Source organism: Pongo pygmaeus, chromosome 5 (assembly GCF_028885625.2).
Source record: "Pongo pygmaeus isolate AG05252 chromosome 5, NHGRI_mPonPyg2-v2.0_pri, whole genome shotgun sequence".
Lineage (NCBI taxonomy): Eukaryota > Metazoa > Chordata > Mammalia > Primates > Hominidae > Pongo > Pongo pygmaeus.
Window position 1 is genome coordinate 136,042,201 of NC_072378.2, and position 12,156 is coordinate 136,054,356.

The window sequence follows — 12,156 nt, forward strand, 5'->3', positions numbered from 1 at the left end:
GCAGAGGCGCTCCCCACTTCCTCCCAGACGGGGTGGCGGCCAGGCAGAGGCGCTCCTCACTTCCCAGAGGGGGCGGCCGGGCAGAGGTGCTCCTCACTTCCTCCCAGACGGGGTGGCAGCCGGGCAGAGGCACTCCTCACCTCCCAGACGGGGCAGCCGGGCAGAGGTGTTCCTCATCTCCCAGACGGGGCGGCCGGGCAGAGGTGCTCCTCATCTCCCAGACGGGGCGGCCGGGCAGAGGTGCTCCTCATCTCCCAGACGGGGCAGCCGGGCAGAGGTGCTCCACACTTCCTCCCAGACGGGGTGACGGCCGGGCAGAGGCACTCCTCACCTCCCAGACGGGGCGGCCGGGCAGAGGCGCTCCTCACCTCCCAGACGGAGTGGTCAGGCAGAGGCGCTCCTCACTTCCCATATGGGGTGGCGGCCGGGCAGAGGCGCTCCTCACTTCCCAGATGGGGCAGCCGGGCAGAGGCACTCCTCACTTCCTCCCAGACGGGGTGGCGGCCAGGCAGAGGCGCTCCTCACTTCCCAGACGGGGCGGCCGGGCAGAGGTGCTCCTCACTTCCTCCCAGACGGGGTGGCGGCCGGGCAGAGGTGCTCCTCACCTCCCAGACGGGGCGGCCAGGCAGAGGCGCTCCTCCCTTCCCAGACGGAGTGGCCAGGCAGAGGCGCTCCTCACCTCCCAGAGTGGGCGGCCGGGCAGAGGCGCTCCTCACTTCCCAGAGTGGGCGGCCGGGCAGAGGCGCTCCTCACTTCCCAGAGTGGGCGGCCGGGCAGAGGCGCTCCTCACTTCCTCCCAGACGGGGTGGCGGCCAGGCAGAGGCGCTCCTCACCTCCCAGACGGGGCGGCCGGGCAGAGGCACTCCTCACCTCCCAGAGTGGGCGGCCGGGCAGAGGCGCTCCTCACTTCCCATAGGGGGTGGCAGCCGGGCAGAGGCGCTCCTCACTTCCCAGATGGGGCAGCTGGGCAGAGATGCTCCTCACTTCCTCCCAGATGGGGTGGCGGCCAGGCAGAGGCGCTCCTCACCTCCCTGACGGGGCGGCCGGGCAGAGGCACTCCTCACCTCCCAGAGTGGGCGGCCGGGCAGAGGCGCTCCTCACTTCCCATAGGGGGTGGCAGCCGGGCAGAGGCGCTCCTCACTTCCCAGATGGGGCAGCTGGGCAGAGATGCTCCTCACTTCCTCCCAGATGGGGTGGCGGCCAGGCAGAGGCGCTCCTCACCTCCCTGACGGGGCGGCCGGGCAGAGGCACTCCTCACCTCCCAGAGTGGGCGGCCGGGCAGAGGCGCTCCTCACTTCCCAGAGTGGGCGGCCGGGCAGAGGCGCTCATCACTTCCCATAGGGGGTGGCAGCCGGGCAGAGGCGCTCCTCACTTCCCAGATGGGGCAGCTGGGCAGAGGTGCTCCTCACTTCCTCCCAGACGGGGTGGTGGCCAGGCAGAGGCGCTCCTCACCTCCCAGGCGGGGCGGCCGGGCAGAGGCGCTCCTCACCTCCCAGGCGGGGCGGCCGGGCAGAGGCGCTCCTCACCTCCCAGAAGGGGTGGCTGGGCAGAGGCGCTCCTCACTTCCCACATGGGGTGGCAGCCGGGCAGAGGCGCTCCTCACTTCCCAGACGGGGTGGCGGCCAGGCAGAGGCGCTCCTCACTTCCCAGATGGGGCAACCGGGCAGAGGCGCTCCTCACTTCCTCCCAGACGGGGTGGAGGCCAGGCAGAGGCGCTCCTCACTTCCCAGACGGGGCGGCCGGGCAGAGGCGCTCCTCACTTCCTCCCAGACGGGGTGGCGGCCGGGCAGAGGCGCTCCTCACCTCCCAGACGGGGCGGCCGGGCAGAGGTGCTCCTCATCTCCCAGACGGGGCAGCCGGGCAGAGGCGCTCCTCACTTCCTCCCAGACGGGGTGGCAGCCGGGCAGAGGCGCTCCTCACCTCCCAGACGATGGGCGGCCGGGCAGAGGCGCTCCTCACTTCCCAGATAGGGCGGCCGGGCAGAGGGGCTCCTCATATCCCAGACGATGGGCGGCCAGGCAGAGACGCTCCTCACTTCCTAGACGGGGTGGCGGCGGGGCAGAGGCTGTAATCTTAGCACTTTAAGAGGCCAAGGCAGGAGGCTGGTAGGTGGAGGTTGCAGCGAGCCGAGATCACACCACTGCACTCCAGCCTGAGCACCATTGAGCGTTGAGTTAGCGAGACTCCGTCTGCAATCCCAGCACCTCGGGAGGCTGAGGCGGGCAGATCACTCGAGGCCAGGAGCTGGAGACCAGCCCGGTCAACACGGCGAAACCCCGTCTCCACCAAAAATACAAAAACCATTCAGGCGTGGCGGCGCGCGCCTGCAATCCCAGGCACTCGGCAGGCCGAGGCAGGAGAATCACAGGAGCCCGAGGCAGGGAGGTTGCAGCGAGCCGAGATCACGGCAGTACAGTCCAGCTTCGATAACAGAGGGAGACCGAAAAAAGGGGAGAGGGAGAGGGAGAGGGAGGGGGAGGGGGAGGGGGAGAGGGAGAGGGCTGTTTCCTGACTTTTTAATGATTGCCATTCTAACTGGTGTGAGATGGTATCTCATTGTGGTTTTGATTTGCATTTCTCTGATGGCCAGTGATGGTGAGCATTTTTTCATGTGTTTTTTGGCTGCATAAATGTCTTCTTTTGAGAAGTGTCTGTTCATGTCCTTCGCCCACTTTTTGATGGGGTTGTTTGTTTTTTTCTTGTAAATTTGTTGGAGTTCATTGTAGATTCTGGATATTAGCCCTTTGTCAGATGAGTAGGTTGCGAAAATTTTCTCCCATTTTGTAGGTTGCCTGTTCACTCTGATGGTAGTTTCTTTTGCTGTGCAGAAGCTCTTTAGTTTAATTAGATCCCATTTGTCAATTTTGGCTTTTGTTGCCATTGCTTTTGGTGTTTTAGACATGAAGTCCTTGCCCATGCCTATGTCCTGAATGGTAATGCCTAGGTTTTCTTCTAGGGTTTTTATGGTTTTAGGTCTAACATTTAAGTCTTTAATCCATCTTGAATTGATTTTTGTATAAGGTGTAAGGAAGGGATCCAGTTTCAGCTTTCTACATATGGCTAACCAGTTTTCCCAGCACCATTTATTAAATAGGGAATCCTTTCCCCATTTCTTGTTTTTGTCAGGTTTGTCAAAGATCAGATAGTTGTAGATATGTGGCATTATTTCTGACGGCTCTGTTCTGTTCCATTGATCTATATCTCTGTTTTGGTACCAGTACCATGCTGTTTTGGTTACTGTAGCCTTGTAGTATAGTTTGAAGTCAGGTAGTGTGATGCCTCCAGCTTTGTTCTTTTGGCTTAGGATTGACTTGGTGATGCAGGCTCTTTTTTGGTTCCATATGAACTTTAAAGTAGTTTTTTCCAATTCTTTGAAGAAAGTCATTGGTAGCTTGATGGGGATGGCATTGAATCTGTAAATTACCTTGGGAAGGATGGCCATTTTCATGATATTGATTCTTCCTACCCATGAGCATGGAATGTTCTTCCATTTGTTTGTATCCTCTTTTATTTCCTTGAGCAGTGGTTTGTAGTTCTCCTTGAAGAGGTCTTTCACATCCCTTGTAAGTTGGATTCCTAGGTATTTTATTCTCTTTGAAGCAATTGTGAATGGGAGTTCACTCATGATTTGGCTCTCTGTTTGTCTGTTATTGATGTATAAGAATGCTTGTGATTTTTGCACATTGATTTTGTATCCTGAGACTTTGCTGAAGTTGCTTATCAGCTTAAGGAGATTTTGGGCTGAGACAATGGGGTTTTCTAGATATACTATCATGTCATCTGCAAACAGGGACAATTTGACTTCCTCTTTTCCTAATTGAATACCCTTGATTTCCTTCTCCTGCCTAATTGCCCTGGCCAGAACTTCCAACACTATGTTGAATAGAAGTGGTGAGAGAGAGCATCCCTGTCTTGTGCCAGTTTTCAAAGGGAATGCTTCCAGTTTTTGGCCATTCAGTATGATATTGGCTGTGGGTTTGTCATAAATAGCTCTTATTATTTTGAGATATGTCCCATCAATTCCTAATTTATTGAGAGTTTTTAGCATGAAGGGTTGTTGAATTTTGTCAAAGGCCTTTTCTGCGTCTATTGAGATAATCATGTGGTTTTTGTCTTTGGTTCTGTTTATATGCTGGATTACATTTATTGATTTGCGTATATTGAACCAGCCTTGCATCCCAGGGATGAAGCCCACTTGATCATGGTGGATAAGCTTTTTGATGTGCTGCTGGATTCTGTTTGCCAGTATTTTATTGAGGATTTTTGCATCAATGTTCATCAAGGATATTGGTCTAAAATTCTCTTTTTTTGTTGTGTCTCTGCCAGGCTTTGGTATCAGGATGATGCTGGCCTCATAAAATGAGTTAGGGAGGATTCCCTCTTTTTCTATTGATTGGAATAGTTTCAGAAGGAATGGTACCAGCTCCTCCTTGTACCTCTGGTAGAATTCGGCTGTGAATCCATCTGGACCTGGACTTTTTTTGGTTGGTAAGCTATTAATTATTGCCACAATTTCAGCTCCTGTTATTGGTCTATTCAGAGATTCAACTTCTTCCTGGTTTAGTCTTGGGAGGGTGTATGTGTTGAGGAATTTATCCATTTCTTCTAGATTTTCTAGTTTATTTGCATAGAGGTGTTTGTAATATTCTCTGATGGTAGTTTGTATTTCTGTGGGATCGGTGGTGATATCCCCTTTATCATTTTTTATTGCATCTATTTGATTCTTCTCTCTTTTTTTCTTTATTAATCTTGCTAGCGGTCTATCAATTTTGTTGATCCTTTCAAAAAACCAGCTCCTGGATTCATTTATTTTTTGAAGGGTTTTTTGTGTCTCTATTTCCTTCAGTTCTGCTCTGATTTTAGTTATTTCTTGCCTTCTGCTAGCTTTTGAATGTGTTTGCTCTTGCTTTTCCAGTTCTTTTAATTGTGATGTTAGGGTGTCAATTTTGGATCTTTCCTGCTTTCTCTTGTGGGCATTTAGTGCTATAAATTTCCCTCTACACACTGCTTTGAATGCATCCCAGAGATTCTGGTATGTTGTGTCTTGGTTCTCGTTGGTTTCAAAGAACATCTTTATTTCTGCCTTCATTTCGTTATGTACCCAGTAGTCATTCAGGAGCAGGTTGTTCAGTTTCCATGTAGTTGAGCGGTTTTGAGTGAGATTCTTAATCCTGAGTTCTAGCTTGATTGCACTGTGATCTGAGAGACAGTTTGTTATAATTTCTGTTCTTTTACATTTATTGAGGAGAGCTTTACTTCCAAGTATATGGTCAATTTTGGAATAGGTGTGGTGTGGTGCTGAAAAAAATGTATATTCTGTTGATTTGGGGTGGAGAGTTCTGTAGATGTCTATTAGGTCCGCTTGGTGCAGAGCTGAGTTCAATTCCTGGGTATCCTTGTTGACTTTCTGTCTCGTTGATCTGTCTAATGTTGATAGTGGGGTGTTAAAGTCTCCCATTATTAATGTGTGGGAGTCTAAGTCTCTTTGTAGGTCACTCAGGACTTGCTTTATGAATCTGGGTGCTCCTGTATTGGGTGCATATATATTTAGGATAGTTAGCTCTTCTTGTTGAATTAATCCCTTTACCATTATGTAATGGCCTTCTTTGTCTCTTTTGATCTTTGTTGGTTTAAAGTCTGTTTTATCAGAGACTAGGATTGCAACCCCTGCCTTTTTTTGTTTTCCATTTGCTTGGTAGATCTTTCTCCATCCTTTTATTTTGAGCCTATGTGTGTCTCTGCACGTGAGATGGGTTTCCTGAATACAGCACACTGATGGGTCTTGAGTCTTTATCCAGTTTGCCAGTCTGTGTCTTTTAATTGGAGCATTTAGTCCATTTACATTTAAAGTTAATATTGTTATGTGTGAATTTGATCCTGTCATTATGATGTTAGCTGGATATTTTGCTCGTTAGTTGATGCAGTCTCTTCCTAGTCTCGATGTTCTTTACATTTCGGTATGATTTTGCAGTGGCTGGTACCGGTTGTGCCTTTCCATGTTTAGCGCTTCCTTCAGTAGCTCTTTTAGGGCAGGCCTGGTGGTGACAAAATCTCTCAGCATTTGCTTGTCTGTAAAGTATTTTATTTCTCCTTCACTTATGAAGCTTAGTTTGGCAGGATATGAAATTCTGGGTTGAAAATTCTTTTCTTTAAGAATGTTGAATATTGGCCCCCACTCTCTTCTGGCTTGTAGGGTTTCTGCCGAGAGATCCGCTGTTAGTCTGATGGGCTTCCCTTTGATGGTAACCCGACCTTTCTCTCTGGCTGCCCTTAACATTTTTTCCTTCATTTCAACTTTGGTGAATCTGACAATTATGTGTCTTGGAGTTGCTCTTCTTGAGGAGTATCTTTGTGGCGTTCTCTGTATTTCCTGAATCTGAATGTTGGCCTGCCTTGCTAGATTGGGGAAGTTCTCCTGGATAATATCCTGCAGAGTGTTTTCCAACTTGTTTCCATTCTCCCCGTCACTTTCAGGTACACCAATCAGACGTAGATTTGGTCTTTTCACATAGTCCCACATTTCTTGGAGGCTTTGCTCGTTTCTTTTTATTCTTTTTTCTCTAAACTTCCCTTCTCGCTTCATTTCATTCATTTTATCTTCCAGGGCTGATACCCTTTCTTCCATTTGATCGCATCGGCTCCTGAGGCTTCTGCATTCTTCACGTAGTTCTCGAGCCTTGGTTTTCAGCTCCATCAGCTCCTTTAAGCACTTCTCTGTATTGGTTATTCTAGTTATACATTCTTCTAAATTTTTTTCAAAGTTTTCAACTTCTTTGCCTTTGGTTTGAATATCCTCCCGTAGCTCGGAGTAATTTGATCGTCTGAAGCCTTCTTCTCTCAGCTCGTCAAAGTCATTCTCCGTCCAGCTTTGTTCCGTTGCTGGTGAGGAACTGCGTTCCTTTGGAGGAGGAGAGGTACTCTGGTTTTTAGAGTTTCCAGTTTTTCTGCTCTGTTTTTTCCCCATCTTTGTGGTTTTATCTACTTTTGGTCTTTGATGATGGTGATGTACAGATGGGTTTTTGGTGTGGATGTCCTTTCTGTTAGTTTTCCTTCTAACAGACAGAACCCTCAGCTGCAGGTCTGTTGGAGTACCTGGCCGGCCGTGTGAGGTGTCAGTCTGCCCCTGCTGGGGGGTGCCTCCCAGTTAGGCTGCTCGGGGGTCAGGGGTCAGGGACCCACTTGAGGAGGCAGTCAGCCCGTTCTCAGATCTCCAGCTGCGTGCTGGGAGAACCACTGCTCTCCTCACAGCTGTCAGACAGGGACATTTAAGTCTGCAGAGGTTACTGCTGTCTTTTTGTTTGTCTGTGTCCTGCCCCCAGAGGTGGAGCCTACAGAGGCAGGCAGGCCTCCTTGAGCTGTGGTGGGCTCCACCCAGATCAAGCTTCCAGGCTGCTTTGTTTACCTAAGCGAGCCTGGGCAATGGCGGGCGCCCCTCCCCCAGCCTCGCTGCCGACTTGCTGTTTGATCTCAGACTGCTGTGCTAGCAATCAGCGAGACTCCGTGGGCGTAGGACCCTCTGAGCCAGGTGCGGGCTATACTCTCCTGGGGGCACCGTTTCCTAAGCCCGTCGGAAAAGCACAGTATTCGGGTGGGAGTGGCCCGATTTTCCAGGTGCTGTCTGTCACCCCTGGAAGGGGAACTCCCTGACCCCTTGCGCTTCCCAAGTGAGGCAATGCCTCGCCCCTGCTTCGGCTGGCGCACGGTGCGCTCACCCACTGACCTGCGCCCACTGTCTGGCACTCCCTAGTGAGATGAACACGGTACCTCAGATGGAAATGCAGAAATCACCCGTCTTCTGCGTCGCTCGCGCTGGGAGCTGTAGACCGGAGCTGTTCCTATTCGGCCATCTTGGCTCCTCCTCGACCTGTTGGTTTTATAAGGGGAAGTTCACCTGCACACACTGTCTCTTGCCTGCTGCCATGTAACACGTCCCTTGCCCTTCTGCCATGATTGTGAGGCCTCCCCCGCCATGTGCAACTGTGAGTCAACTAAACCTCTTTTCTTTATAAATCACCCAGTTTTGGGTATGTCTTTATTAGTAGTGTGAGAACAGACTAATACAGCAAGCAATTAGCTTTAGGGAAGCTGGTAAGCATGAAATAGGGTCTTAGCCACCAAGGTGGGTTTTAAGGGAAGGGAGGTCCTGGAGAAGAGAAGGCAGGATGCAGATCTCCAAGACAGGGACTCAGCCATACACAGAAAGAAGACAACAATGTAGGTGTCTGGCATGGGAAGCAAGGTGGGAATTGAGGCTCGGGAATAAGAAAAAATCTAGATATCAGGACTAAAGTCTACTACCTAGAAGAGTGAAATTATGCTGAGCCCCACACTGATGGTTTGGAGATAATTCATCTCCAGTGTTTAAGGTAGGGACCTGGGAACTGGGCCAAAGCATGGGTGAAAGGTGAGAATGAAGTGGGTCTGACTGTGGGGCAAGGAGAGGACAGTGGCTGATGATGGGACAGGGAAGACGTTTACCACCTCTGAGTGGAGGTTTATCACCACCAAGAAAGTGGATGACCATTATTTGGTGCATTACTTATACTGCTATATTTTGTGTATAGTATAAAATAAATAAATAAATAAATAAATAAATACATATTATATATTTGTTTCAGGATTATTTAATGGTTTTGCCCATGTGGAAAGAGGCATATGCTTATTCTATTTCTCAATGACATTTATGAGTGCTATAATTATAATAACAATGATGAAAGTTTGCCTAATCAATATGTAAATAGTACTTATAGTGAGCCAAATCTATTAGAAAGCCAGCCAGTCTAAAAGAGAACAAAGTTCCCATATTGCAAATACAAATTATGATAGTTTGGAATAAAAATCAAATTATATTTTGCTCTGTGATGCATTGTGCATGCTATCTATGTTCTTTGCGTCTCCTTCCATCTGTCTTCCCGCTGTTTCCCTGCTCATTAACACCTCCACTAGAAAGTGGGCAGGGTGATGACAAGAAATAAAAATACGAGTTGAACTGCAACTAAGAATTTAACATTTAAAAAATGCCAACATAAGAATGATGTAAATATCTCAATTGTGAAAATAGACCGCGACCCTGGTTAGTATATGGTATTTTAAATATGTGAAAAATGTGAGGAATTGGAGCACATCCCATAAAAAAGAACAAGTTCACAGAATGTTATCAAGGGAAAGGACTGCAGAGATAGACTGCAGGAGCATCTCTCCGTACAGGTGACAAATGCAGAAAAACTCATTAAAAAAAAACCGAATTAGCAAGTACGCATAAACTCTTAAGACGTAACCACATTTCTGGAAGCTAACTGCAAAGCTTGGCCTAAACATGGAAATGCTGAGGTCACTTGCTGGAGTCAGGTACGGCATCTGCAATGGAAAGATTTTTTTTTTTTTTGAAGAAGGTTATTTCAACATTTTCAAAAAGGAGGCTGGGGTGGAAATATATGACACTAGATAAATATACATCAAAATATTCATATCATAATAGGCATGTAGGTTATTTAGGCTACTTTTATTATGTTTATACTTTACATCTCAAAATTTCTACAATGAACATGTTTCAATTTTATTATGGGAAAGTGGGCTTTAAATAAAAAATTTATGTTCTGCTCTCATTTGCTTATCTCTCAGTGGAGTTTATTCAGTGAATTTTACTAGTCAACCCCTTTTTACAATGGGATTGAGACAGGGATCAATGCTGGGAATTTCTGATATGCAAATGATTTTAATGATGAGATCATGGAGTTTAGTCCTAATGGAGTCATGTATGCATGCTGATTAGATTTATCAGACCGCTTCTAAGCAGGAAGGACTTTTAAAATTTAAAGATTGAGTGACCCAACTTATAGGAAATTCAGTGGCTCAAACTATATTTTCTAAGTGGTATGGTAAGATAGACACAATTAACTTGCAGCTAGAAGACAATTACCACCACAAAATGTTAATTCTTTGTTCTAGAAATTGCCTGCATTCAGTCTCAAATTAGAAGTATGTATTAATATATATAATATTATACAAATATATTATTCATTACATATTACATGTAAAAGCTAATTGAGTATTACACATGTTATTTATTAGTGAATCTCCCTGAGCTTCGAGGAAATTATAGACTTCAAAAAATTTCTGTGGCCTTTGGTACAAATGAAGCCAGTTTTAGAATTTCACAGATTCTTTTATGAGGATAAATAAGTTTTTGTTTATATTTTTGTGGTACAAACCTAATAAAGTGCCCAAATCATCTGCCTAAACATGGAACTTATTTCAAGATGTATTGATTGATTTAATAACACAAAGTTGCTGAAGTTTTTAAGATATATTATCTGAAACCAACTGGCAATTTCTGATTATATTTCCAAATCTGGGCAAACTTTGGTAAACCCTATGCCTGTGAAAATGCTCACTTGCTTATGAATCTGATAAACTTTATTCTGAGATCCACTGTGAGTAATGCAAAACTGAATTCAGAATTGAGGATGTCCTGAGTTTACCCCAGAATTCACCAAAATATTCTAATTTGTTAAATACAAAAACTCTCATTGAAATGGATGAAAATGATCATGATTAGCATTAAAGCCGTAAGTATAGATTAAATAGCTTTCTATTTAATGCTTCTAAATAGAATGCTTCTAATGGTACACCCATGTTATTTTCTATTAAGATATATTCCACTCATGTTTATCAATAAAAGCTATATGTATCACACACATACTGATTTCTGCAAATTGAAGTTTATACAAGTAAAGTAATTTTTTCAAAATTACAGCATGGCTGGCTAGAACCTAGGTATGCAGAATCATACATAATCAGTGGTCATTCTACTAAACAATGCTACTTCTCCCTGTCGTTAAAGAACTAGGAGGGACCTTTGAAGGAATTTGATAGGAGCTGAAAGTACTGTCATGTATAATCATAAGAAAGAAAGGTTAAAGTGTTTTCCAAAATAACTTTTACTTTATAAATGATTGATTACAAAAAGATTAGAAGATAAGATTAATTAGGTTTGTATACCTCTTTTACAATTTATTAATTGTCATTGTACAAGTTTTAAAATTTCTGCCTTTTGCTTTTCATTTTTAAAATGGGGATAATAACTGTGCCTGTATCACATGGTTGTATTGGTGGCTATGATTTAATAATATAAAAGGCTTGGACAATGCAATATATCAGTGTAGCAAAATTTCATTTATACCGCATGATTATATACAAATAAAAAAGAGAAAAATAACAATAATAAAATTAAAATAAAGTAAAAAATAGCTTTGCAGTAAAAAATAATAATATAAAAAGCTTGGGACAGTGTTTGACACATCATAAGTGTTCAAAAAACATTAGATGTTATTACCACTATATGTCAAGCACTGTGTTTTGCCCTTAGTATACATAATTTTAATCATTCCTTACAACAGCAGTGGGAGGATAAATATTATCATTCCCACATGGCAGTTTTCGTAAGTGACCATTTTTGCATGGCTAATATGATTAAAAGTCAACATTCATACCCAGATCTGTGTAAGTCTAGAACAGCAAGTTGGTGAATTAAAAACTATTTTACATTTTCAAAGAGTTGTTAAAAAAATGGGACAGAGACCATCTGTAGCCTGCAATGCCTGTAATACTTACTGTCTGAACCTTTAGAGAACATGTTTGCTGACTGCCACTCTAGTGCAGTTTTTTTCTTCTGTAATATCAGACTAGGCTGCCTCCTGAAAACCAGATGCCTATTTTAATTGATAAAATCATTCATGTTTTCATTTATTTGACAGATATTTATTGAGTACTTGATATTTGTGAGGCATGTGTCAAAGTTTGTTCAGGCTGCTCTAACAAGATACCTCAGACTAGGTAATTTACAAACAACGGAAATTTATTGCTCACAGTTCTGGAGCCCAGGAAGTCTAAGATCAAGGCAGCAGCAGATTTGGTGTCGGGAGAGGGTTCATTCTATACTTCATGAATGGTATCTTCTTGCTGCACCCTAACATGGTAAAGGACAAACAAACTTCTTTGTCGTCTTTTATAAAGGTACTAGCCCCGTGACCGAATCACCTCCCAAAGGCCCCACCTCTTAAAACTATTGCCTTGGAAATTAGGTTTCAACATACAATTTTTTTTTTGTTGGGTTGGGGCATACAAAATTTAGATCATCATGGCATTTTCTAGACC